The sequence below is a fragment of the Aedes albopictus genome, chromosome 2, assembly GCF_035046485.1.
Source record: "Aedes albopictus strain Foshan chromosome 2, AalbF5, whole genome shotgun sequence".
In the NCBI taxonomy this organism is placed as follows: domain Eukaryota; kingdom Metazoa; phylum Arthropoda; class Insecta; order Diptera; family Culicidae; genus Aedes; species Aedes albopictus.
Window position 1 is genome coordinate 10,146,593 of NC_085137.1, and position 27,918 is coordinate 10,174,510.

Sequence of the window (27,918 nt, forward strand, 5' to 3'; positions counted from 1 at the left end):
TAGAGGCCATTAACTTTATCTTGAGGAGGAGTGTTGGAGTACAGTTGGACAATACATTATGTTGTGCAAGATCAAGTTAGCCTTGGATTATATTGCAAACAATATAATCCAAGGCTAACTTGATCTTGCACAACATAATGTATCGTCCAACTGTGGTAGAGAGGTAGAGGTAGACAACAGGTAGAGAGAAAGATATATTTATTCCGCTTCGAATCTCCGTACGACACAGTTTGATTTCCTGTGTTATCACGTATCTGCTCAACAGAAACCGCCATCCCTTCCCCTGAACCTCCCTTGAAAGCCCTCTGAAACTCCGTTTGACCCCCCTTCAAATTTCCTAGCCAATTTCCCACCTATATAAATTGCCTTTTGCCCATTTTGAATTTTTTTTTCTATTTTTTAAATTATTTAATGTTTCCTTATTTTGTTTAATATAACTATTAAGCTTCACAGTGTTCCATTTTTAGTATATAACACAGCCATGAAATGTGTATGGGGTTCCTGTTCAAGACAAAACGACGACCTGCACAGCGAAAAAAGGCCACAAGCACCGAGTGGCACGAGAAAGGCAGCGTGCTGGAATGGGAGTAATTTACATTTTCAAAAGAAAACGCTCACCCAGCAGCTCATGTAGCAAGATGTGTTCAAGCTTCGAGTCGAGCACCACATGATGAGGGATGAAGGTGGGATTTAGCATTCCACCCACTCCACCTCTCCAACTCTCACCCACCGACCCGCGCGCCACATCGTTCTCAAAATACGCTTCACTGCTTGAGTGGGGATCCGACGCTTACAAGAAATTTTTCAGCATGAAAAAGTCGACGGATCCTTTCTTTTTCCGAGCCCGGCGTCGTCGTCGTCGTCAGCAGCAGAAGCAGAGTCAGCATCCCAACCATCCCAACCAACGGCACCGAATGGAAGGAAAGGGTTAAGAAAAATCGATATTCTCTTCTGCTGCTGCTTCCTTCTGGGTTCACTCGGTGGCACCCGACGACGACGACGACGACGAAGGACCCTCCAAGAGATGACGGTAATGATGATGATTTTTCTTGCTCTTTATGGCACTGACTGGGAGGCAGACAAAAAGATTTCTGAGAAGTGAAAAAACATGGTCGGGGAGAGGAACGAGGGACCAGGCGGCGGGGAGGTCATTTTAAGGGTTGATTTATGACCCGAGATAACGATGAGTGATGTCTTTGCAGAGGGCGCTGGTGGGATGGCGTTTTCTAATGATAAAATTTACGATCCACAGAGTTTTATGTTGAGGAGATTAAAACTTTAAATACGTTCATAAGTTTTTATTTTCCATCCAAAGTTATGGGTACATCCATATTTTTATTTGATAAAATAAATGCTCGCAACAATTCCAAATCAGGCCCCATTTCAATAAAACCTTGAAAGCCAGTCAAATGAGAAATTATTTTTCTTGCCAGATCCGTAAAACCCTCGGCTGAATTTCATTAATTTCCATGGTAATGAAGAATAACGTTTCCGTATGTCGTCGTCGTTGTCGTTCGCAGTTGCCATTTCCCATTCCGCACGTAGTAAAAATTTATTTAATTTCTAAATCCCACCTAGAGTGAATTTTATTCCGTTCGTCAGTCGTTTTCTCAACCCGCTCTGCCCCTCCTGCCACACACATAACCCCACTTGAAGCCGAAGGCCCTCTTATCCTTCTTATCCCCATGGATCGGGGTGGCAGGGATGCTGAGCGAAAAAAAAAAACTCGTTTAATATTCCACCCCCAAAACCGACGAAACTCCTTTTGAAATCCGAACCAGCTGCGATGGCGAGAAAAAGCAGACCGTGCAGAATGGTTGAATCTTTTGGGTAAACTAAGAGGTTTTTCTGCTGGAGGATTTATAATTGCTTAAGAAATCAAGTTACAAAAACAGGATGGTAATCATAAAAACTTAAGAGTTGAGCAGTGTTGGTTCGTTGATTTACAAAACTGCAGATAACTTTTGATAGGAAAAACAAGTACATCTCTAATTTTTTGATATGCTATGTATAAATGTCCCAGCTTTCAATTGGTGCGAAATTTAAAAAAAAAAATCGGTGGTTGCCAACACGGTGAAAAAAACATTGCTAAAAAAATTCAACAGGACGATCGAAATCAATATGACTGCCCATAATCGCATAGTCGACGTAACAGTTGAAAACTACAATGGCGCTTTTTTTTTTCCTCCCCTGTTGGGGAAATTAAGCCACTGCGTCCAATAGGCTGAACTTTTGTGGCATGTCCCGTTTTGATATTCGCATCTAGCCAGCTAATTACCATGTGTCAAGTAATCAGCTACTGCCACGACGCGTCGTCTCCCAGTCAGGTGCAATGGAATTAATAAACCCCAAGACCTTCCCAGGTTCTGCAGACCAGATCTCATTGGGTTGCAAGCAACCACTATTTAGAAATCTTTGCCTGCGCGTGTATAAAGCACCACAACTGCAAAGCAGATGTTCCGAGGTTTCACGTTCCGTATTACAGAAACGACAGATATCACTCTGAATATGGCCAATATTTTTCAAGTGATACCTGCTCGGGCAGTGTCCAGTTACTAGGCCAGTGTATGTACATAGAGCTCTGTTGTATCTCGCACCGGCAGCAGCGGCGCAAACGTAGGCTCTGCCTCATCCAAGCAAGCGTGCGTTCTATTCATTCACACTGCGCATTGTGTGCTTGAATCCATCGTCAGCCCGACGACACGGTAGGCTCCGTACATACAGCGTACAGCGCACTGCGGTGCGTGCGATAATAGATTTTATGGAAGTTGTTTTGTTTCACCGTACTGTGTCGCCTATAAAAGGCGACAGCATTTCTGTACTAGGTATAAGTTTCATCGTTTCCCCATCGAGCAGACACGCCGTCTGTCTCGATGGCAAATAAATAGTTGAATTCGGTAAAAGTTGTTCTTCGTCGCCGCCTGGAGTCCCCCCCCCCCCCCTCCATCCAACACAACCCTAGACGAAACAAGCTCTCTTGTTGAGCTCTAAGAGCTTTTTGGTTTTATAAGCATTTGGTGTTATAAATCGTTTTGACTGATTGCAATTTTTGACATCCATCCAATTGGATATCACCCTCTGCTCAGCCCAGCGTTTCAGGTCCATTTTAATTGTACAGAATGGTTCTGGGCCAGCAAACTGTAAATTGGAACCACTTTTAGCAAGCTCGTCTGCCATTTCATTTCCTTCAATGCCACAGTGACCTGGAACCCAGTATAAGTTTACTGAATTCCCTTGGCACAGCCTGCGCAGTGAAAGAATGCATTCCCAGACAAGCTTTGAAGTACATTTGTAAGCGCACAATGCTTTTAGTGCAGCTTGACTATCTGAGAATATACAAATATTTGCGTATCTGTATTTTCTCTCAAGGCAGATATTTGCGCATTTCAAAATAGCAAGAATCTCTGCTTGAAACACCGCACGGTGTGCTGAAACAGGTTTATTATCGCACTTTCATGAACCTAAAATCTTTTTTCGTTATAAGTTAGCCTTAACCGTATAGAAAAAGATTTTGGAGGGTAGAAAATCTTTCATCGGGGAAAATTAAAATAAATTTGATTTTAGTATTTTACCATTTTTCTCATATAAACTACCCAAGTAACAATTTTAATTTTATCAAAGTTTTTTAGCGATTCATAAATCCTAAACATAAAACCATTGATGCCGACTTGAAAATGCTCTCGAGTTCTTGTATGCCTCAATAAGCCCACGTTCTGGCTAGTTGGCCCAGTCTTATTAGGGTCTACAGGACTTCGTATGCAAACCGGCTTAGGATTTCGGGTTGTATCATAGTTTTATCAATCTTCTAAATAAAACCATCTTGACTTGTCAAATATTTGTTTTGATTATTTTTCACTCTCAATGTTCGATCGTCAGAATAAATTAAGCTTGGTTGTTTATCCAGCCATCAATTGAAAAGATGCAGATATGGAATTCAGATTTGTTTTCCTTTTTAATACGTGTCAGGAGACATGCCACGGAAAATTTGTGGTGAATGTGACTGTAACAATGACAAAAACTAAGTGTGCCACGCAAACTATGCATAATTTGGAAGTTAAATGTATTTAATTTACTCGGCGGAATTGGGTGCAAAAAAGGTTTTTTCAACACAGCGGAGTTTAAAAGACATTATGTAATTTTTCTGACAAAGCAAAATGATGGAAACGTGTTGTATGGTTTAATTTGATCTTAAGCTGTACGTGAAATCATAAAACTGAGTAATATTTTTTCTGTATTTACATGAATTATCCCGGCTAGGCGACATATTTTTCTGATAAAACTCTGTGTTCCTGATGATTCCTCCAATAGGGCTAACCCTCCTGAGGTAGTCATAACTGAGCTCATGATAGAACTAGCGGTTTTATCACAGCATGTTTTTGGTTTATGTTACGGCCACGAAATCTTTTGTTGGTTTTATGCATTGCCTCACAGTTTTGTGTATTTGTTTACAAAAAAAATCTCTCCGACAACAACCGCAAAGGCAAGTTTTATTGAAATGGTATATGATAAGTGATAAAACCAATTCATGTCTACTTGCAAGTCTTTAATTGAAGATGTTTATAGCAGAACTTATATGATAGTTTTATGGAACGCCAAATGTTCAAAGTAAACAACTACCACATAAAACTAATTTAGAAAAACTAGCTTTTTGACATGCTCGTATAAAACCAGGATAAAACATGAATAAACCTTCAAGGCATGCTGATTGTTACTTGGGATATTTTTCTGATAAAACTCTGTGTTCCTGATGATTCCTCCAATAGGGCTAACCCTCCTGAGGTAGTCATAACTGAGCTCATGATAGAACTAGCGGTTTTATCACAGCATGTTTTTGGTTTATGTTACGGCCACGAAATCTTTTGTTGGTTTTATGCATTGCCTCACAGTTTTGTGTATTTGTTTACAAAAAAAATCTCTCCGACAACAACCGCAAAGGCAAGTTTTATTGAAATGGTATATGATAAGTGATAAAACCAATTCATGTCTACTTGCAAGTCTTTAATTGAAGATGTTTATAGCAGAACTTATATGATAGTTTTATGGAACGCCAAATGTTCAAAGTAAACAACTACCACATAAAACTAATTTAGAACAACTAGCTTTTTGACATGCTCGTATAAAACCAGGATAAAACATGAATGAACCTTCAAGGCATGCTGATTGTTACTTGGGTAGTGTTACGCAAAAATAGTAAAACTGAACTCGTCTTAAAAAGGACACTTTTCTAATCATAAGTTTTTAAACCTTTAGAGTGAAATAAGCGTAGAAATTTTTACAACGAATAACAAAATGTTTTCGACGTTCGTTTTATGTGACCAGCCCACTATAGTCTGCCAAAATTCATATATCAGCAATATGTGTTTTACTTTTTTTCTCTTGCGGACAGCTAAAAGAATTTTCAAACAAAAGACGCACAAACAAACTACAAAACAGGCGCAGCGATTTCTCTTTATCCCAACCGGCAACTGATACTAACATAATCTCGAATTTTTTTGTTGGTGATAAAACAGAAGCTAAATTTGTTGCGTACGTTTCAACTCATGAATAATCGATTATTGCTAACCCAAAATGTTTATTGATAGACCTTCAACAGCGTTACAGTGTTTACCGACTCGAAGTTACCTCTGGAGAATCGCAGTTCAAGGCTCAAAAATCTCTCAAAACTCATGGAGAGCATCTTCACCTTATTCACGGAAAGATCGATGTAAACAGAGCAAGGAATAACTTTCACGCAGCGATCGAAAAGACAAAAGATTTTATGCAAGCTTGTGTGAAATTTTACGCAAATTTGTGTAACACCGGATCAGCACATTTTTTGTGCTGATGCAGTCGTACGCAAATATGAGTGAAAAATCCTTTGTTTTTTCGCAAGTTACTCATTCGCTGTGTACTTTCGTTTAAGGGTGTTCTGTTCAGATTGGGACAAACCAATGTCGCGTTGGGTGGTTTGTCGCAACAAATGCAGGTAGCGACATTGTCATTATTGTTGCGCGATGGATTAAATTTGATTCTGTGCTTGCAGATTTCATTCAGACAAAACCCTAAAAAGTTTATTTATAGGATGCGAGTTTTAGCCAGAACATGATTACAAGAGAATAAACATTGACGAGTTCATCTTCTTGTTACTGCTGAAATAATATCCTAATTGTGACTAATTGCACTAGTTTCCACGTGAATATGCCTAATTTGCATGAACAGCATCGATTTTGGTGATATATCATTGATGCTGTTCCATGTGCTGTTCAATTGTTCATATAAGTGACGAAACTACCACACGAAGAATATTATTTCAGTAGTAACAAGAAGATAAAACCGTTGATGTTATTCTCTTTTTTAACCAGTTCATTTATTTGAGTTGAATTCAAAAATTGAAATTGAAATTAAATTCAATTTATGTATGTTATGTACAAAAACATTCTTATATACCATAGTTAGCTATGGTATATAAGACTCATAGCCTGGGTACTCGTGGCAGCTCGAAGTTAGTATTCCCTATGATTTCCCTAGGATTTATTTATTTATTGTAATTACCACCATCTGACAAAATATCTTAATGAAGCTTAAAAATTAAAAAAAAAATGCCTCATATTGTACAATTGATTAAAAACATTGGTCATGAACATAAACAACTAACTCATAGTACGGAATTATGACGTAAATCGTTGCTGGAGTGTGGAAACATATGCGTTAAAGTCGAAAAGGTGAGCTACGGTTCGGCGTCTATTCTTCACAGTGTCGATTCCCAGTAGTTGACAGCGATCATGGTAGGGAGTCATGCGTTGATCATTTTGCCAAGGAAGATTCCTTATCGCGAAACGCACGAACTTTTTCTGGATTGATTCGATGCGTGTATGTCACAATAGTGTTTAATCATAGACATGGAAAGGTTTGGGGGTTGTGGATTCTCTGAAACTCATCCGGGAGGCATATCTGATGGCATGTTCGTTGTCTTTGTAGCGATTGGATACCAAATTGCAGTGGATTATTCTTCTGTCGGAAGGTCAGGAACAACACAAAAAAGGGACTCAAGAATATCCAAAAGTAGAGCTCTGGAGCTCTTTATCCGGGCACTGCCAAACGTGGTCGATGTCATTATAACCGGAACTGCACTTAGTACAAACATTGCTCAACGCGAAGTCAATCCTGTGTAAATGCGCGTTTAGCTTGTAATGGGTGCACATTTTGCCAACTTTGAAGAGAATGGAACAAAATGGAAAAATTCATCGTGTCAAATTATTTTATTATAGATCTCGCCTTCCTGTGCGCCCATCTTTGCGAGAGAGCCCACCTTTTCATTGCCATAAATTGAGCGATGTAAGGGGTCCCGTACACAGGTAATCTTGTCTGATCTTTCGATCAGTGCACCCATCTGCTCTCTTATTGTTGTAAAAAAGTATGATGCATGCCTTTACAACAACCTGTAAGCGTTTCATCGACCGGAGTGCCTCAATAGAACTAAGACTATCCGAGAAGTTGAAAAATGGTCTGCGGTCATGTTGAAAATCATCTCCAAAGCGAAGTTGATTGCTGCAAGCGCAGCAACATAAACCGAACAAGGCTCCTGAAGTTTGTTGACACTGAAGATGGCCTTACAGTTAAGATCAAATTAGTTTGGGTGAAATCCGCAAGAGATAAGAGGCAAAACCTTCACATAAAGGTCAGGCAGTTTCATTATAGCGCTCTATTGCTGATATATGAATTGTGGCAGACTATAGTGGGCTGGTCACATGAAACGAACGTCGAAAACATCTTGTTATTCGTTATAAAAACTTCCACGTTTTTTTTTTCACTCCAAAGATTTAAAAATTTATGATTAGAAAAGTGTCCTTTTTAAGACGAGTTCAGTTTTACTGTTTTTGCGTAACACTACACACTTAGAAAAAATGACGGATAACGGTAAAATTTTATCGTAATCTCAACAGCTGAACGTGCGGTAAAAAGTTCGGTGATTTTTCAAATCACCGAACGTACTGTGAATCTCTGGAAAATGCATCTGTCAAAATTACCGGAACGTTCGGTACTTTTTACAAATTTACCGTAAAAATCGCAGAACGTTCGGTATGTTTGTTTACGAATATCACTGAACGTACGGTAAATTTTACAAATGGTCCGTAAATATTACCGACCGAACGGTAGTTTTTCACAAATTTACGGCGATTTTATGGGAGCATAAAAAAGCTCTATTTTCATAAAAAATGACGATCATGGGATTGAATACACGGCCTTCTGATCAGAAACCACACTTGCTGCCACTGTACAAGAGAGTCTTGCTTGGAGATGATGCGCATATTCTAATAGAACTGAAGCTCAAAGCTGCCGGCGTGGCTGTCAAACGCATTTTACAGTAGTACGGTAAAATACTCCCATCACCGATTTGTTCGGTAAAATATTCACAGATCTCCTGTGAATTTGTCTGATTTCACCGGTTCTTCGGTGATTTCTTAGAATTCACCGATTTTCTCCTGTAATTTCATCGATTTTGCCGTAATACTGTAGTTTGATTGTTTACAGACCAGTTTCGGTGATTTTTTTCACCGAATACTGTAATTTATTCTAAGTGTGTAGTTTATATGAGAAAAATGGTAGAATACTAAAATCAAATTTATTTTAATTTTCCCCGATGAAAGATTTTCTACCCTCCAAAATCTTTTTCTATACGGTTAAGGCTAACTTATAACGAAAAAAGGTTTTAGGTTCATGAAAGTGCGATAATAATCCTGTTTCAGCACACCGTGCACCGTAGGATAGTGCCCCATCGCCACTGAAATTTGTATTCCAGGGCCGTAGATTCCCGCTCCCGTTTTTATTCCAACTTTTGAGCCATCTGTGAAGAATTTGATTGACCCTTGACGAACAGTGGGACCTCCGACTTCCCAATCTGCACGAGTTGTTTCGTGCAACTTGTAAGGAACATCATGGTTCTCCACAGGTTTCATCCAGTCTTTAATCATTTTCATTACTGGCCTATTTTGGAAGTATTGTGAAATGCTCAGGTGACCTACAAGATCACCTGGCAGAAACTTTTCAACTCGTTCAAGTCTCAGCAATTCCTTTTCTGCTTCTAATTGCACGTACTCGTGCAAAGGTAGCAGATTGAGAATCGCATCTAAAGCTTTTGATGGAGTGCTTCGCATCGCTCCTGTAACAGCAATGGACGCAAGACGTTGAATTTTTGCAAGCTTTGATTGCGTGGTAGCCTCTTTTGTTTTTGGCCACCAGACAAACGAAGCATACGTCACTTTTGGGCGGATTATGGCAGTATAAATCCACATTATAATTTTTGGTTTCAAGCCCCACTTTCTGCCAATAGTTTTCGAGCATAACCAAAACGCACTTGTTGCCTTACCGATCACGGATTCAATTTGAGCATTCCAGTTCAGTTTAGCATCCAGTATCAAACCTAAGTATTTGACTCGATCACTAGGATGAATTTGTATCCCTCCAAGCCGAAAAGCTTTTAGGTTGATCTTCCTTCTCCTAGTGAAAGGGACAATTACGACTTTTGACGGGTTGATGCTAAGGCCCTCCTTAATGCACCATGAATGTGTATAGTTTAGGGCCCTTTGCATTCTCTCCGAAACAGTTTCGTCATACTTTCCTCTCACTATTATGACTATATCGTCTGCAAAGCCCACAACTTCGAAACCTTTTTCCTTCAAGCTTCTTAGAAGATCGTCTACAACTAAGGACCACAATAGTGGTGAGAGGACTCCTCCTTGAGGGCAACCTTTCGTTGCCCTTACTGTTATAGAAGAACTTCCCAGCTCAGAGGTGATTTCTCTTTTTGCAAGCACAGTATAAATCCAATGTATGATACATTGGTCGAAGTTTTTGTTCTCCATGGCACGCTTCATAGATGAATAGGAGGCATTATCAAATGCTCCTTCTATGTCTAAAAAGGCGCATAGAGCTATTTCTTTTGCTGAAAACGTTTTTTCCACTTTTGTTACTAGCGAATGAAGTGCCGTAACCGTTGACTTACCAGATTGATAAGCAAACTGGAAGTCAGATAGGGGATGCTCTTTTATGTAAGAAGAATTGATAAAATCCTTCAAAACCTTTTCCATAGTCTTCAAAAAAACTGAAAAAAGACTAATTGGCCTGTATGTTTTGGGATGCGTCTTGTCTCGCTTCCCCTTTTTTGGTATAAAGACAACTTTTAGAAGTCTCCATTTTGATGGAACGTAATTCAATCTTAAACTAGCCTTGAACATCTCAATTAGTGATGGTAACAACACCGCTTCTCCATTTTGAATCAGTGCTGGAAATATTCCATCAACTCCTGCAGATTTAAATGGCTGAAAAGATCTAATTGCATTTTCCACTCTGGCCTTCGTGAAGATTTCATCAGCTAAATCTGAGGTGGTGTTTATTGTACTAGTTGACTCCGAAGAGTTTATACTAGGACATCCTTCACCTTCCAGAGATATAGTATCATTGGAATCCACACTTAGAACCGAACCCGGAAAATGGGTTTCCATCATTAAATCCAAAGTTTCACGAGGAGTTTTGGTAAAAGCTCCATCGTCGCGCTTCAGGTTTCCCAATTCATTTGAATGATCTTTTGCGAGCGTTTTCTGTAGTCTTGCAACTACAGGAGTGCTGTTTATGTTTTCACATGTCAGCATCCAAGACTTTCTTTTAGATTTTCGTATTTCGTTGTTGTACTCAGTCAGGGCTTTCCTGTACTGAGTCCAATCTCCCGTTTGTTTCGCTCTATTGAACATTTTACGAGAAAATTTTCTTAGGCGATCCAGTTTAAAGTTCCACCATGGCACGTCTCTAGTAGAAGACGATTGTATGGTGGGACAACTTTCGTTAAAGGAATTGATGATACTTTCATTTACCCTTTGAGAAAATGATTCCAACTTTTGGGTTGAATCAATAGTTTCTCCCATTGTAAATGAATGCGTATTCAACAATTCTACATATTGATCCCAGTTTGTCCTCCTGGGATTTCTAAATGCGGTTCTAGAGTAATCTCCACCACTCCAATTTAAGATTATGTGTTTATGATCAGATAGAGAAATCTCATCTGACACGTGCCAGTTTGTGATCTTGTCAAAGATTGCAGCATTGCACAGTGTTAGATCCAAGACCTCTTGTCTGATTACATTTGAGAAAGTAGGTTTATCACCATTATTGCAAATGTCTATATTGTTGGAAGACAGATACTCTAATAGTGACTCACCTCGACTGTTAATATCCGTACTACCCCAAACCGTGTGATGCGCATTGGCGTCACAGCCAATGATAAACGATTTGTTGTTTTCTTTACAGAATTGAACAAATGATGCGATCTCAGGAGGAGGTACCTCAGGAACATCACCAGGAAAGTAAGCTGAAGCCACAGCGATCTCAGTTTTACCTCTAGTGGTTGGTACCTCTACCATGACCGCAACAATGTCCTTTCTGATAAACTCTGTAATAGGATAGCATTTTAACGATTTGCGTACTAAGACAGCGGTTCTGGGAGAATCTTGTTGTTCATCATAAAATAGTTTACTATTTTGTGTCAGAGCACCAAGAATCTTTCGTTTATTGGACCACGGCTCTTGAATAAGCGCCACTTCCAGTCCTTCTTTTTTAAACCTTCGACTCAACACAGCAGAAGCACCTTTTGCGTGATGAAGGTTTACCTGTACGAACTTAATTCCTGCCATAAAAAAAAATTCATTTACCCACTTTTATTAAGCCTCGGTATTGAGACGTAAGAAAAGTGGCCGATTATCCCGGAGACAAATAAGGTCTACTGCGTCATTGCTCCGTTTAACACAGTAAGGGCAACATACTGTGGAGGGTGCCCTGGTACTCCACAGGCTCCGTTCACGGTTAAGTTTTTATTAGACCCCCCTAACCATTCATTCCTAGGCACGGTACGCTTAACACCATGAATTAGGGGTCGCTTGTTTGGTGGACTTTTACCACCGGATTAGGCAATCCGTAGTGATATTCTTAGTCAGTTGAGGAAACTGCTACCGCCACTACACGGCTATCTAGGCTGATCGGGAATAGAAATTAATATTGATGATCAACTTCTTTAGAGCCCGAACAGCCGGCAAACACAAACAATGGCGCTTACGTCAACTATGCGAATATGGGCAGATGACCTATCCATTTTTTTGTAACTGTGAATAGTAGCTCTATCTTTCCTTTTTTTCTACAACGTTTCATTTTGAGGGAGTTTTGGAAGACACTTTCTTGTTATAACAGTTTAAATGAGCCAACACAGTCCTCCAAAATCGAGGGGTCCGCAAAAAACTTTGTTGCTCTAACCAGTGCTGAAATAGTTATTTTTTTTTATTTTCACGGTGAATACTGCCCCCACATAACAGTCCCATATGAATAGGAAACCCAGCAAAGATGGGACTGTTATACGAGTGGGGGCAGAATATCTATTGGCACTTTTTTTTTTAAAGACATTACACCGTCTTCAGCCAGAGGCTGCACAGACTGAACATTACATACACGAGACAACGGACAACACACTTAACACCCAGTGGCCCAATGGAGAATTTTCCGGAGAAAAGTTTTCCCCGACAGGAGCGGGAATCGAACCCGCACTCCGAGGCTTACGAAACGCCTGGACGACTGACGCCGCTAACCGCACGGCCACGAAGCCCACTAGCCGCACAAGTTTATCATACACCATATTCTCAGGTTAAGCTTCTATAATGAGTAGGACGTGGTTGAATTGCGATATGTCGAAATGACATTTTCAGCACTGGCTCTAACTAACGAGGGGTCCATCAATTTGAGTAACCAAATGTATTGGACTTTTTTTACGAGGGCTTCCATATAAAATTGCCATCATAAAACAAAAAATACTACTTACTCTCAGTCCTAGTCTTACTTACTTACAGCTCTAGAGTTCGGTGTACGCAGAATAAAAATATGGTAAAATCAAAAATAATTGCGATAAACTCAAACAAATTGTTCATTTGCTCAGGCCACAAAAATAAAACTGTTTGAATCAAATCAAACGTCAGACTTGAAGCAAATTCAATCCATGTTCGAAATAAACTTGTATCTTTTATTCATTTTTGACAGGTTGTGTTAGGAATGAATGTAAACATTTTTATTATTTGTGTCAGGTCGACCCTACGGAAATGTTCGTTTTCCCATTTAATTTACAAATTTCTTCCCTTCGCTGGGAAAACCCTAGAATAGGATGCGTCACGTAATCAGCCGATTTGAGACCATTTTGCTATCAAACGGAGACCAGTCGCTGATTGGTCGAAATAGATATCAGTTTCCTGCGATCAGATTGCTTTGTTATTGGTTTGGCCATGTTGCTAGTTTGTAGGTTTAGGTTTAGCATATGATACCAATATTTAAAAAAAAATGTATTTTTCTATTCAAGTTCTATCTTAAAAATGTCACCGTTCAAATGTAAATCAACCTAAAGTGGCTCCTATGTCTGAATATTGATAAATACCATTGATGTGGTACAAAATCTATTGATTTTTTGATATATTTCACTACAAATGTAATAACCTTTCGTTTAAAATCAATTTTGCTAGCCAGTTATGCTATTCCAATTGCAATTAATGATTTACGGTGCGAAATATGCATCCAAATATCAATCGTTAAATTTAAATCGTTTGAAAGATTGAGAATAAAGAAAAGTGGATTTCCATTGTCGACGAAATCGAACGAAAAAATAACAAGCCAGGCGGTTTTGTTGTCACATCCTATCCTAGGGAAAACCTACTTCGCTCGTGGCACTTCCAATGCACAATGGTCCAAATTCACATTTTAGCAGGAAAAAAAAATCTATTTTTGTTATCGTTAATTTTAGACGTTTGGTTTGGTTGAAATCGACGACATCATTGATTATTCATGCCTAATCAGCATTATGGATTAGTGATGCTTACGAGCAAAAATTTACAGCGAAAGTGGTGTAAATAGAAAAATGTCATGATATTTTTTCATGACATTCCGTGATATTTTCCATCCCTGCTTCAGAGAAGATGTTTGCTACATCTTTTCCAAACATTTTTGATTACGGTGGTCCTCGTCTCAAATCAAATCTGAAATAGAACTTTTTAATTTTAAGTCATATGCGATCGAGTTCCTCAGCCAAGTTGTAGTGTTACGTTCGTATTTATTTGTGAACCTTTTATTAGTTTGTGCTATAAATTATACTCTGGTTTGTGAATCCGTCCTTAGTATTTAATTAGCATTTGTAGTGCTCAGACCGTTTCGGGCGACGATTAAATAAAAGACAAATCGTCCCCTAGCACGTAGTGTTTGTAGTGTTCTGAATGTATTTTTCTTGTTACAGTAGGCAATGCTATTTTGAACATTTTGCCGAAGCCACCTTTTATCTAGCTCTTAATTTGAACGTAGTAGGTCGATTTTAAGCTTTGGCTTAGGGTGATCCCTTCAAAAACGGTTGTTTCACAATAACTGTTTTATTTGATATTTTTCGAAGATGTGAGCTTCGGAGAATTTGAAGACCAAGTAATGACGTATATTGGTTCTGAACATTGTATGTAACTTCTAAAGGATTTCTTTGAGAAAATTGTGAAAGAATTCCAGGCTCCTGTGTGCTTAAGGAACTCCCATACAAACCGCTGGAGAAATTCCTCTGGAAATCTTAGAAGTAATTCAAAAAAGTCTTCAGGTATTCCTGGAGGCATCCCTGGAGAAATTCCTGCATGGTGGTGGGAGGATTTTTGAAATTCCTGAAGAAAACCATTAAATTTCCTGTGTCCAGTCCGGTACCCAATGAATATTCATTTCCGTGTATTTTTTTCGTGTAAAATGCCTTTTGTGTAAATTATATTTAGCGTGTGACACCGATCTGACAGCTCGGACAGTAAGGGACTAAACATAAATTACGTAAGTGGGTACTGAGGATTATTTACAATCTGCGAACTTGACTGCGGAAAAAATCGCGACCATGACGCCGCTGGTCGCACTACGTGTCCGCTCACTGAAATCTGCTTTTTTTTTGTAAGATTTATTATATTCGCTGCATAAAGACTTGATTATTGAGTCTGTGCATCACAACATTTTCTTGTTTTTTTTTTTCGAAAAGTGTCCGCAGTACGTAGAACTTCAGCGAATTTCGTTTGCATTTGCAAGTTATGGGACCTAACCTGGTAACGCAATCCGTAAAAGGCCATATTCGCAACTGCATACGCCTTTTAACTTCACGGGAAAACACGCACGTGTCACAAGTGTTCCAAGATAAACAAATTCTTCAATATCTTCAAACATATTCCCATCAATCACTAGCTCAGTACTAACACTACTTGGCCTGCCTCTGTCTCTACCCGAAATCATGCACGTCCTCTTGGTAGAATTAGTCGTCAAGGCTATCCTTACTGTCTACCTCTTCAGGGGAGCATAGGCTTCCTATTCTGTCCTGCGATCGATACCGATAAGATTAATATCGTCCGCAAAGCCGATGTAGTGCAAATCAATGAACATGTAGTAAGTATGCAAGTTATACTCCCGAAATTTATCTAAGATCACACGCTGGTTAATCATTTGATTTGTCGTTGATCGACCAAACCAGCCTGGAATTAACCGACGAAGGACTTCTCAAGGGTTCTCAGTCTGTTGAACAGTACACGCGACAGTATCTTACACGCCGCAACTGATCACAAAACAAAAAAAAAAAAAAAACACAACAATTGCTCTGTTTCCAAAACTCTCGTTGAATCAAAGTTGTGCACTCCCAGATGTAGTGAAAACTGTTATTATTGTCACTATTAAGTGCTAACGCACGGAGGTCTGAACGCACGTAGCGACTGTAAAGTCGCTAAAACATTTTTGTTCTTGTCGTCAAAAGACAATTTCAAGGTTGCGGTCATCCGGACGCGCTGTGGACTATTCTTTTTGTTGCCATGAGAAAGTTATGAGGGTGCGGTCATCCGGACGCGCTGTGGACTAGGGTGCGGTCATCCGGACACGCTGTGAACTATATGTTTTATTGTCGCCAAGAGACAATTGCAAAGATGCGGTCATCCGGACACGCTGTAGACTTTTTTTTTGTCACCAAAAGATAATTTCAAGGGTGCGGTCATCCGGACGCGCTGTGGACTATTTGTTTTATTGTCGCCAAGAGACAATTGCAAAGATGCGGTCATCCGGACACGCTGTAGACTTTTTTTTATTGTCGCCAAGAGACAATTACAAAGATGCGGTCATCCGGACGCGCTGTGGACCATTATTTTTTTTTTGTCGCCAAGAGACAATTATTAGGGTGCGGTCATCCGGACACGCTGTGGACTGGGGTGCGGTCATCCGGACACGCTGTAGACTTTTTTTTGTCACAAAGAGACAATTTGAAGGGTGCGGTCATCCGGACGCGCTGTGGACTATTTTTTTTGATTGTCGCCAAGAGACAATTACAAAGATGCGGTCATCCGGACACGCTGTAGACTTTTTTTTTGTCACCAAGAGACAATTTCAAGGGTGCGGTCATCCGGACGCGCTGTGGACTATTTTTTTTATTGTCGCCAAGAGACAATTACACAGATGCGGTCATCCGGATGCGCTGTGAACTATTTTTTTTGTCACCAAGAGACAATTATTAGGGTGCGGTCATCCGGACACGCTGTGGACTGGGGTGCGGTCATCCGGACACGCTTTGGACTATTTTTTTTTCCGCCAAGAGACAATTATAAGGGTGCGGTCACCCGGACACGCTGTGGACTATTTTTTTTATGATGCAATGAAACTTCAGTCACGCTAGTGAAAATTCATTTTATACTTCATGGTAGAACGAGACTCACGACCACGATTCGGTTGGTGAGTATTTCAATTTTACTTTGAAACTGATTACAGATTACAACATTTACATAGTATTTCAACCATCCATTATGCTTATTTCACACAAGACAGTTTGTTCAGCCCATTGAAATAATCTAGATAAGAAATAAGGTGCAAAATATGAAAGCTTATGAAAAAATGACTCATAAAAGTAAAAGTTCTATATCTGAGTACCTCGATATTTTAGTAAATCCACGAAACTTATCATAAATCATCTTATAAATGAAAACATTACTTTTTAATAATTTAACGCAGGGGATTATAACCCCAACAAAAGAATATTTTGTGTAAGCAGCTCTCATCTATTATATGTGCACAAAACATTTTTTTTCTTTATTCAGGGATTTTCTGCCATAGGCAGGTTCATCCCAGAAAACAACAATAGCATTAAAGCAGACGGATTTTCCATGAACTCTTTTCAATTTTACGATTCTTTATAACGTTTATCTGACTTCAAAATCTGCGCCCACGCAAAATTCACACGGCTTCAATTGTTTTCTGTTTTACTTGATCAATTTAGATCCTTTCTAGATTACGAGTACTGTGAGTCATATTTGTTACGAAAACTGCTACTCGTTTGATTTCTTATCACTAGTGAACCAGTTGGTTAACGCTTTTATGCACAAGCGTGCATCTGACGGTACCTGTAGTTTCACCTATGATAGCCGAAAGATAACGCAGGAAAATAGCTTTGTGGGTCAACTAAAGACACCCGACCAACGAAGCCTTTCCCACAGAATCTGTAATTCTATCAGCGAGAGTAGCGAAAAAGGAAACGTAAACCTTTTTGTTATGAAAACAAAATATTCACTCTACATACTTTGTCACAATAGTCCAACTAAAACACGGCGATGATCTACTCCATTTGCACATTTGAAGCAGAGAAAAAAAAACTATCTCACGATGGTTGATTTATAATAGCGCCATTCGTTTTTTAAGATCTCAAACGTCTCTTAGAGTTTTGATACTTCTGTCTTGCATCGATAAACGCACTAGTCAACCGGACATGTCCTTTGACTGATGTATATTACCGTGGAAATATGTTTGTACTTGCATCGGCACATATTGGTTGGTGAAGAGGAAATCAATGAGTAACGTCAAATATCAACTCCTCTCACATCGCCTCTGTTACATTATTTTGAAAAATCGTCATCTAGTTGGCCACGCTTTTGAGGCACAACTGGTTCGATGTTTTGAATTGATAGCTAGTACTCAATTCAAAACAACTTTCACATAACAACACCAATTATTAACTTGCTACGCACCTGCTCAAAAATATCGAAAATTGTGCGTTATTTTTATATAGTTGCAATAAAATAGAATACCCTCTAACCACGACGCTTGCGAACCAGGAAAAATAATACAGCTTTTTGCATTCAATTTTCTGTTATAATAACCAAAACTTGCGAACAATGCAAAACTCCTTCCGAACCATCGCCAGGCGATGCATGTTATTCACTTATGGGAAAAAAATGATCGACCGATATGCAATAAAAAAAAATCCAAGCAGCAACTTACCCAAGAAGCCTGCAGTCTCCACCGTAGGGTTTTCCTTCCTTCCGGAGAAAAAAAATTGCACTCACACAGTATTCTCGCACCAGCGGCAGAAGCACTTCTTAAAAACTAATCACACACTGCCACAGTCACTCTTTCTGTAAACGCCCCCGCTTGCCGACAATTTCCAGTTTGTTCACTTGTAATTAATCCGGCAGGTTCGCCAAATGTGCGCTTTAAATTTATTGCTGGCAAGCGGGAGCTATCAGAATGCAATCTGACTTTACACCGTGACGTTCCTGGACGAGTGACGACGACGAGGGTGGCTGGGATTTACCATGCCTACTAGGATCACCTGATGTGCCGTTTATCATTGTCCACTGTTCAATAAGGGAACGTCCATAAATTACGTCACGCAAAAATTGCCCATTTTCAACCCCCCCTCCCCCCTATGTCACACTTTTTGTATGAGACCTCTAAAATTTTTGTAAGGGTCGTCACACTTTTCTGAACCCCCCCTCCCCCCTAAAAGCGTGACGTAATTAATGGACGTTCCCTAAGTCGACATGAATCTACTGTCACACACATCCCTGAGAGAAATTCCTCCAGGAATTGAGGCATTTCTGGATGAATTCCTGGAGAAATTCTTGGAGGAAATCCTGGAAGAATTCCGGGAGGAACCATTGGAGGAATGCCTGAAGCAATGCCTGGAGGAATCCCTTGAGAAATATCTTGACAAATCTCTGGAACAATTCCTGGCGGAATCTCTGCAGAACTTACTGAAGGAACCACAAGAGGAATCTCTGGATGAACTCCTGGAGAAATTCCTGGAAGAACCACATGAAGAATCCTTGGAGGAATCTGTGGAAGAACTCCTGGAGGATTTCCTGGATTAATTCCTGAAGGAATCTCGGGAGGATGTTCTGGAGCGATATCTGGACGATTTATTGAATTTTCCTGGAGAAATCTCTGAAGAAATACCTGGATGAATTCCTGGGTCAATTCCTGAGAAAAATCCTGGAGGATTCCCTGGAGAAATTCTTGGGGGACTTGCTGGAGGAATTACTGTATAAATTTCCTGGAATGCCTGAAACAATTCCTGGAAGAATCACTGGTGGAATTTCAGACGGAATGCCTGGAGGAATTCCTGGAGGAATGCCTGAAGAAATGCCATGAGGATTGCCTGGAGGAACTCATAGAGGAATCCTTGGAGAGATAACTAGAAGAATACCTGGAGAAATTCTTAAAGGAAACCCTGAAGGAATTCCTGGAAGAGAAGTTCTTATATGAATTTCTGGGAGAATTCCTGGAGGAGTTCCTGGAGGATTTTCTGTAGCAATTGCTGAAGGAATTTCTGGAGAAATCTCTGTAGAAAACCCTGAATGAATTCCGGGAAGGCTTCCTCGAAGAATTCCTGAAGGAACGCCTGGATTTTTTTTTTGTTTTTATTTATGTGTGTTTTAACTAGTTGCTAATTCTACACTCGGAATGCCTGGAGGAATCCCTGGATAAACATATGGATAAACCCTTGGAGCAATTCCTGATGGAATCCATGCAAGAATTCCTGGAGGAACCACTGCAGGAATCCCTGGAGCGGCTGGAGAATCCTTCGAAGGAACACCTGGAGAAATTCCTAAAGGAATGCCTAGTGGAATTCCTGAAGGGATCCATGAAGGAATATCTGAAGACATATCTAAAGGATTTCCTGAATTTTGTTGAAGGAATTCCTGGAGGAATCTCTGGATAACTACCTGGATGAATTCCTGAAGCAATCCGTGAAAGAATTCTTGGAATAATCCCTGATTAAATGCGAGTAATCCTTGGTGGAATCGCTAGAGGAATCCCTGGAGGTGACATTCTTGGATGAATTTCTGGAAGAATCGCTGGAGGAGTTCCAGTAGGAATATGTAGGAAACCTGATGGTATCTTTAGAGGAATTCCTGGAACAATTTTTAAAGGCACCCATGGAGGATTTGCTGTACGGATTACTGAAGGAATCCAAGGAGGGTTTTCTTACGAAACTCCCGAAGCAAGTACTCAAGAAATCACTGAAGGAATTCTTAAAATCCTAAAGGGACTCCCGGAACAATGCCTGGAGGAATTCCTGGACGAATATCTGGTGGAATTGCTGGAAGAATTCCTGGCGGAATCCCTGGAGAAATCCCAGCAGAAATCATTGGAGGAATCCCTAGAGAAATCCCAAGAGGATTCCCTAAAGTAATTCCTGGAGGAATTTCTGATGGAATGCCTGGAAGAATGCCTGGAGGAATTCCTGGAGGAGGCCCTGGAGCAATTCCTGGAAAAAATATCTGGAGAAATTCCTGAAAACATACCCGTAGGAAATCCTGAAGAAATTCTAGGAGGTATCTCAGGAGGATTTTCTGAAGAAAACCCAGGAGGAAGTACTGAAGAAAACGCAGATGGAAATCTTGGAAAAATTCTGAAGGAGTTCTAAGAAGAGTTCGTGGGCACTCCCAGCAGTTTCTGGAGGAATCCCTGAAAAAAATCCTGAAGAAACCACAGGATGAATCCCGGAAGCAATCTCAAGAGGATGAATTCCACAAGGAAGTTCAGTAGGAATCCCAAGAAGAGTTCCTGGAGGAATCCCTGGAGGAACTTTTCAAATAATTCCTGGAGTTTTTCCTGGAAGATTCCCGGAAAAATTACCCAAGTGACTCCCCAGAAGATATTCTGAGGGAATCTCTGGAGGAATTCTTGGAAAAATATCTTAATAAAATGTCGATTTTAGCGTTACGTAATAAATGGATGCTGCCTTATAGATTTCCAGCACTCCCATCTCCAAAAGCTATGAAACGCCTTTTCAGCTATCAAGCTGATGATATCAGCGAAAGAAAAATTGTGGCTCGGCTGCTACTTCTTGCGCAATTTGGTATAGCTAGCAAGCAAACTTCCGTTTCTCCGCTTCAGCCATTTGGCATCTGGATAGTTTTCGTTCTCCTGGCACCAAAAGGATATCGCCATCATCATCATCACCAGCCATCCATCCTCACGCCCACAACCACGGGGCGGCACCGTTTCAAACGCGCTAAGTTCACACAAAACTTTTCACCCAACCCGGCAACGGAGGAAAAAACTTTTCTAATTTTTACGCTCAGCGCAAAAGTTTATCTCCGTTTGTGGTTGGTGTTCCCCGCACCGTCGCTCCATTCCTGCGTCTTCGTCACCCAGAATCCTCCTCCACGGGATCGTTTCTTAAGTTTTTCTTGGTAGATTTTCGTGCTGATAAGAACCACGGGGAGCTGGCAGCAGTAGTGGTGGGTTGGGTGGTATCGAAGGCGGGCACCGTCATCATCATGGTCTCCGTAGCCAACCGAACCGAGAGAAAGCCGGCTGTTTGCTCTTATATTCATTATTCTTTACATTACATTATGGCGCTTTCCCCACGGGGCGGAGCAGGGGTTCCCGGTCTTCCCTCTAAAATAAGCATTCTTATTTAACAGTATGGAACGAGCTCACTAATAAATATAAAGTGGTTCAAGTAATGGAGATAACTCCACTCCACGAACCTGTGACAAAACAGAATCTGAATTTGTTGCAAACTTTTCAACTGGTAAAGTATCAAAACCCAAAATCATAACTTCGGTGATTCTTCAACAGTGATGCAATGTGTACCATCTAGAAGTTAATCCTCACAATGCAAGACTCAGAAACCACCAAATCCGCGATGTAGGTTCGTTCTCCATCATATTCTGTTCCAGTTGAGACAAGCTTATGTTAAATTAGCTGGGTTGCCACAGCAAATGCAAATTTGATTCAGTGCTTCGTAAAGATTGGGAACCACTGCCGCCGGAGTCGGAACCCAAGGAGGCTGAGACCCAGTTGGCAGGCAGTTTTTCCACCCACTCGAGCGCGAAATGAAAGTTTCTTGCCCGGGGAAAGTAGTACTGCCGGTTCCAACCAACCAAATTGCCACGTCAGCATCGTGGCTTCGGCTATACCTACCAGGATCTAGACTAGAGACTCTAGCGACTCTAGATGATCAGCTTTCCCCGCACAGCAGAATAATGGAAAAAGGGAAGGGGGGGGGGGATACGGCCGCGGTAGGACGCTGTTATATCATTTGCTGATGGCAGCAGCTGCTGTATTTTTGATTAGCTCACAAGAAGCGGTTGCACGCGGTTTTTCTTTTCCAATTTCGATTACATTCCGTGGATGGGTGGAAAGTTTGATGAAGTTTCGCAAAGTAGCGCCATGTGGCTCCCTGTTCGCTGGCTAAGTTGGATGACGCAAGGCAACACTATTTTAATGTATTCTAAAATTCTGAAGAAGTTTTTTTTATCATTCTAGTGTATTACCATTATTACAAAGTCCTCATTGGCGTAACTAGGATTTTTTCCTGGAGGGGACCCAGGGGGGGCCTGACTTGAGATGAATTTTAAGCGGGATGGGCGCCCGATAAGTGAATATGCAAATCAGTATTGTAGTTTTGAGTAATCAAAATGACTGTTTCAGATTTGTTCATAGTTTTGTAAACTATATGAGTACGAACAATTCCTCCAAGATTTTTTTTCATAGCTTAATTCAGTGATTCCATCTTGGCTTCTTCCAGAAATTCAATCAAGAATTCATCTAGGGATTCCACTAGACTTTTTTTCGGGGATTTGTCCTGGGATATCTATAGAGGTTCCTCCAGTAATTGTTCCAGTGCTTTTTTCGAAGTTTCCTTCAGGAATTTCTCCAGAGATCTTTTAAGGTATTTCTGCAGGTATTCAAAGATTTCTACAGGGATATCTCCATATATGCCTTCCAAAATTCCACTAGAGATTGCTCCAATAATTATATCTGGAATGATTCGAAGTATTTCTGCAGGAATGTATTCCAGAAATTCTTTTAGAAAATTTTACTTAGAGATTCTTAAAAAAAAACACTCCAAGAATTGCTTGAAAAATGTATACAAAAAACCTTTAGGGATCCTAGTTTTTTTTATGTGTATTAACGAGATTTTTAGCCCTAGGCTAGTTCATCTCGGGGCCCACGCTTTATTTCCCTTCTGAATGAAGAAGTCACATTTTGCGAGTTTGTCGAGAGTGAGATTCGATCCCTCGGCGTGATAGTCAAGTGTTCTAACCATCCCACCAGGTCCGCTCCACTAGGGATCCTAGTATTCCTTCAACAATTTCTGCAGACATTGATTTCTTCATTTTTTTATCCAGGAATATTCCTACAAAAAATCTTCCAGGTATTCGCTAAGAAAGCTCTCCTGAGATTCCATAAAGAGTTCCTATTGGGGCTTGCTTCCGGGATTCCTCAGAAATTACTTCAAGAGTTCCTCCAGGGATTCACCGGAAATTTCTTCTGTTATTCTTACAAAAACGAATTCCGAGATTATTTTAAACATTTCTAGAAGAACTCTTATTGGGATTCCATCAGAAACTCCCGCAGGAATTAATCCAGGATTTCAGGATTTTCTCAGGAATTTCAGCGGTTTCTTCAGTATTTCCCCTGAGAATTCTTCAGAAAATCCTCCTGGAATTCCCTCAGAAATCGAACTTTGTATTTCATCAGGAATGAATCTTGAGATTCCTCCAGGAACTCCTTCGGAAATTCCTCCCGGATTTTTTTCAAGAATTATTCCAGGTATACCTCCTGGCATGCCTCTAGCATTTCATTCAGGCATTTCTCCAGAGACTTCTGCAAGAGTTCTACCAAGAATTTCTCCAGGTATTACCCCAGGTATTTCCTCAGGAATTACTCCAGGAATTTATTCAAGTTTGGATCCAGGAATTCTTTCATGAATTCCTCCGAAAATTCTTCCAGGAATTTATTCTCTAAGGTTTCCTCTGCACATTCCTCCAGGATTTATTTCATGGATCCCTCCAGGAATTCCACCGATGATTCCTGCAGTAATTCCTCCAGAAAATCCTCCTGGAACTCCACCAGAAATTCCTTTCTGAATTCCTCTAAAAATTTCTCCTTGAATTGCTTCAGAAATTTCTCCATGGATTCCTTCCAGAATTCCTCTAGAGATTCTTCCAGGAATTCATTCAGGGATTCTCAAGATATTCATTTAGGGATTCCTCCTGCAGATCTTCCATGAATAGTTCCACGGATTTTCCTCTAGATTTCCTATAGAGATTTGTCCAGGAATTCCTCCTGAGGTTCTCCCAGAAATTGTTTCAGGGATTCCTCCAGTTTTTCTTTTGCAAGAATTCCCCCAGGAATTCTTCCAAGTAATTCTCTAGAAATTCCTCTAAGGATGCCTCCAGGAATTCCTCAAGAGGTTACTTAAGTATTACCCCAAGAATCCCTTCAGAAAGTCCTCCAGGAATTGATGCAGGAACTCCCATAGGAATTCCTTTAGAAATTACTACCGCAATTCCTTCAGGAATTCCTCCTGGAATTCCTCCAAAAATTCCTCTGGGAATTCCTCTAGAAATTTCTCTTGGATTTTCTTCAGAAATTTCTCTTGGAGTTTCTTCAGAAATTTCTCTTGGAATTTCTTTAGAAATTCCTCCATTAACTGCTTCCAGAACCAGGGCTGGAATTCTCATCAATGTGTAAAAACGCAGTGAGCCACTGGCTGCGCGCATTCAATACAAACGAATGTGCTGCGTACGGATGCTCATTCTCACGGATCTTTTGCTCTTTGAGGCGCACTGCGTTTTGGCGCAGTGCGTAATGTATCTGTTTCACGCAAAGAGTAAAGGACACATGATGCACGCATACTCATTGCGCTGCTCATTGCGCAGTTGGTATGACAGAAATCACAGATAAACGAACGTAACACAGACGAACATTTCTTCCTATATATCTCAGGATCCTGGTAACTTACAGAGTTGGTGTTTTCGACATAATTATTAGGCTGGTCAAGGACCTATTGGTAATGGGTAGTTTGATTCGGAATTCTTCCATTAGGCGGCGCTAGTGATCGAACAAATTTTATATTTCATACATCTCAGGACTCTGATCACTTAGAAAGATGGTGTCTTCGGCATTCTTGTTCGGTAGGTTAAGGGCTTACAGTTCATGGACAATTTGTTTCGAAATTTTGCCACTAGGCGGCGCTAGTTACACATTTGCAAGATCATGCAAATGTATGATTTTTTTCATTAAGTATTCAACATGCTGTAATTTTGTTTTCTTTGAACATATTCAAGTCAAGTCAAATGTTTTACAAAGACCAATATGTTAGCCGTAAATGTGCAAAATTTCATTTCATTCGGTTCAATAAATTCTGAGATATAGCAGTTTAATGAAAAATACTCAAATATGAATAATTTAACTAGAATCGCTCTAACTTCAAGTAAAATTATCCAATCAAGTCCAAATTTGTACCATTTATAGCTAACTAGTTGTGCAATAACCGATAAAAATTTCAGAATTTTTGGTGCTCTTAATAAAAAGTTACAGCTTGCTGAATATTTTTGCGATAAATAATTAAAGTTGCATGCTTCTACTCATTTTTAACTAGCGCCACCTAGTGGTAGAATATTGAAACAATTTACCAATCAACGGAAAGGCCTTAACCCTCCAAACAACATTGCCGAAGACACCATATTTCTAAGTGATCAGAGTCCTGAGATATATGGAATATAAAATTTGCTTGATCGCTATCGCCACCTAGTGGAGGTATTTATAGTCAAACGGCCTATCACTAGCAAGACCTTGACTATTCTAACAACTTTGTCAAACACACTAACTATCTAAGTAATCGTGGTGCTGAGATATACGGTATGAAATTTTCACAAGTGTCACATCTTGTTGTCTGTGATTTCTGTTATGTCAGAGACAAACAGACGTAATACTGTCGAGTTTTTTATACCAAATATCTCATCATCGTGATAACTTCGAGAGTTGATGTCTTCGGAAAAAATATTTGGCTGGTTAAGAACTTACCAAACATGATTCGTTTGATTAAAAATTCCTCCACTAGGCGGCGCTACAGAGCAAACAAAATTTATATTATATATATTTCAGGATTCTGATCACTTAGAAAGATGGAGTCTTCGGCAATGTTGTTTGGTTGGTTAAGGCCTTTCAGTTGATTGGTAAATTGTTTCAATATTCTGCCACTAGGTGGCGCTAGTTATCAATTAGAAGAAGCATGCAACTTTCATTAATTAGCTCAAAAATATTGAACAAGCTGTAACTTTCTATTAAGTGCACCAAAAATTCTCAATTTTTTTATCGGTTATTCCACTACTAGTTAGCTATAAATGGTACAAATTTGGGCTTGATTGGATAATTTTACATGAAGTTAGAGCGATTTTGGTTAAATGATTCATATTTGAGTATTTTTCATTAAACTGCTATATCTCAGAATTTATTGAACCGAATGAAATAAAATTTTGCACATTTACGGCTAACATATTGGTCTTTGTAAAACATTTGACTTGACTTGAATATGTTCAAATAAAACAAAATTACAGCATGTTGAATACTTAATGAAAAAAATCAATCATTTGCATGATCTTGCAAATGTGTAACTAGCGCCGCCTAGTGTCAAAATTTCGAAACAAATTGTCCATTTACTTTGAGCCCTTGACTTACCAAACAACATTGCCGAAGACACCAACTTTCTAAGTGATCAGAGTCCTGAGATATATGAAATATAAAATTTGTTTGACCTCTAGCACCACCTAGTGGTGGAATACTGAATCAAACGATCCATAGCCTTTAGACCCTTGATCAGCCTAACAACTTTACTGAAAATATCAAATCTCAAAGTAATCAGGATCTTGACAAATATGGGAAGCAAATTTCGACAGTGTTACGTCTGTTTGTCTCTGATTTCACTTCGTTTCGCCTCACTCATTGTCAATTTACTTTCACACTCTTTCACAGCGAGCAGAACAAATAACGCAGTGTGTAATGGCAAACTGCTCTCTGCGTGTGAGTTTGCTCACTGTGTTCTTTTTATTTCTCATTGCGTAGCCACCTGCTCTTTGCGCATTGCGTTTAGAAACTGCGCATTGCGCGCAGTGAGTGAGGAAATGCCAGCCCTGTCCAGAACTTCTCTCGAGATTCCTCCAGGAATTCATTCAAGAATTCTTCCAGGGATAGTTCCAAGGAATTTCCACAAAAAATTCCTTTACAGAATAATCCAGGAATTCTTCCTGGGATTCCGCAAGTAGTTTATCCAGAACTTCCTGCAGGAATTTGTCCAGAACTTTTCAGGCATTCCTCCTGAGGTTTCTCCAGAAATTGCTTCAGGGATTCCTCCAGGGATTTTCAAAGAATTTTCCCAGGGATTCTTCCAAGAATTTCTCTAGAAATTTCTCTAAGGATTCCTCTAGGAATTTTTCGAGAGGTTTCTTTAAAAATTTCTCCTGGGAGTTTCTCCATGGACTCATCTCAGGATTTCTCCAGCAATTCATCTAGAGATTGCTTCGGGAGTTCTTCTAAAAACTCTATCCAGAGATTACTCCAGGCATTAGTCCAGGAATTTCTTCAGGGAATTTTCAAGGCAACTCCCCAGGGTATCCTTTAGGGATTTCTTAAGGAATTTCTCGAGAGATTCCTCCAGGAATTGATACAGGCATGTCTCCAGGAATTTATCCAGGGGTTACTCCAGGCATTTCTCCAGAAGTTCCTCCAGAGGTTTCTATAGGGATTCCTTCAGGCATTAATCCAGGATTCCTTCAGAAATTATTACCGCAATTTCGCCAAGAATTT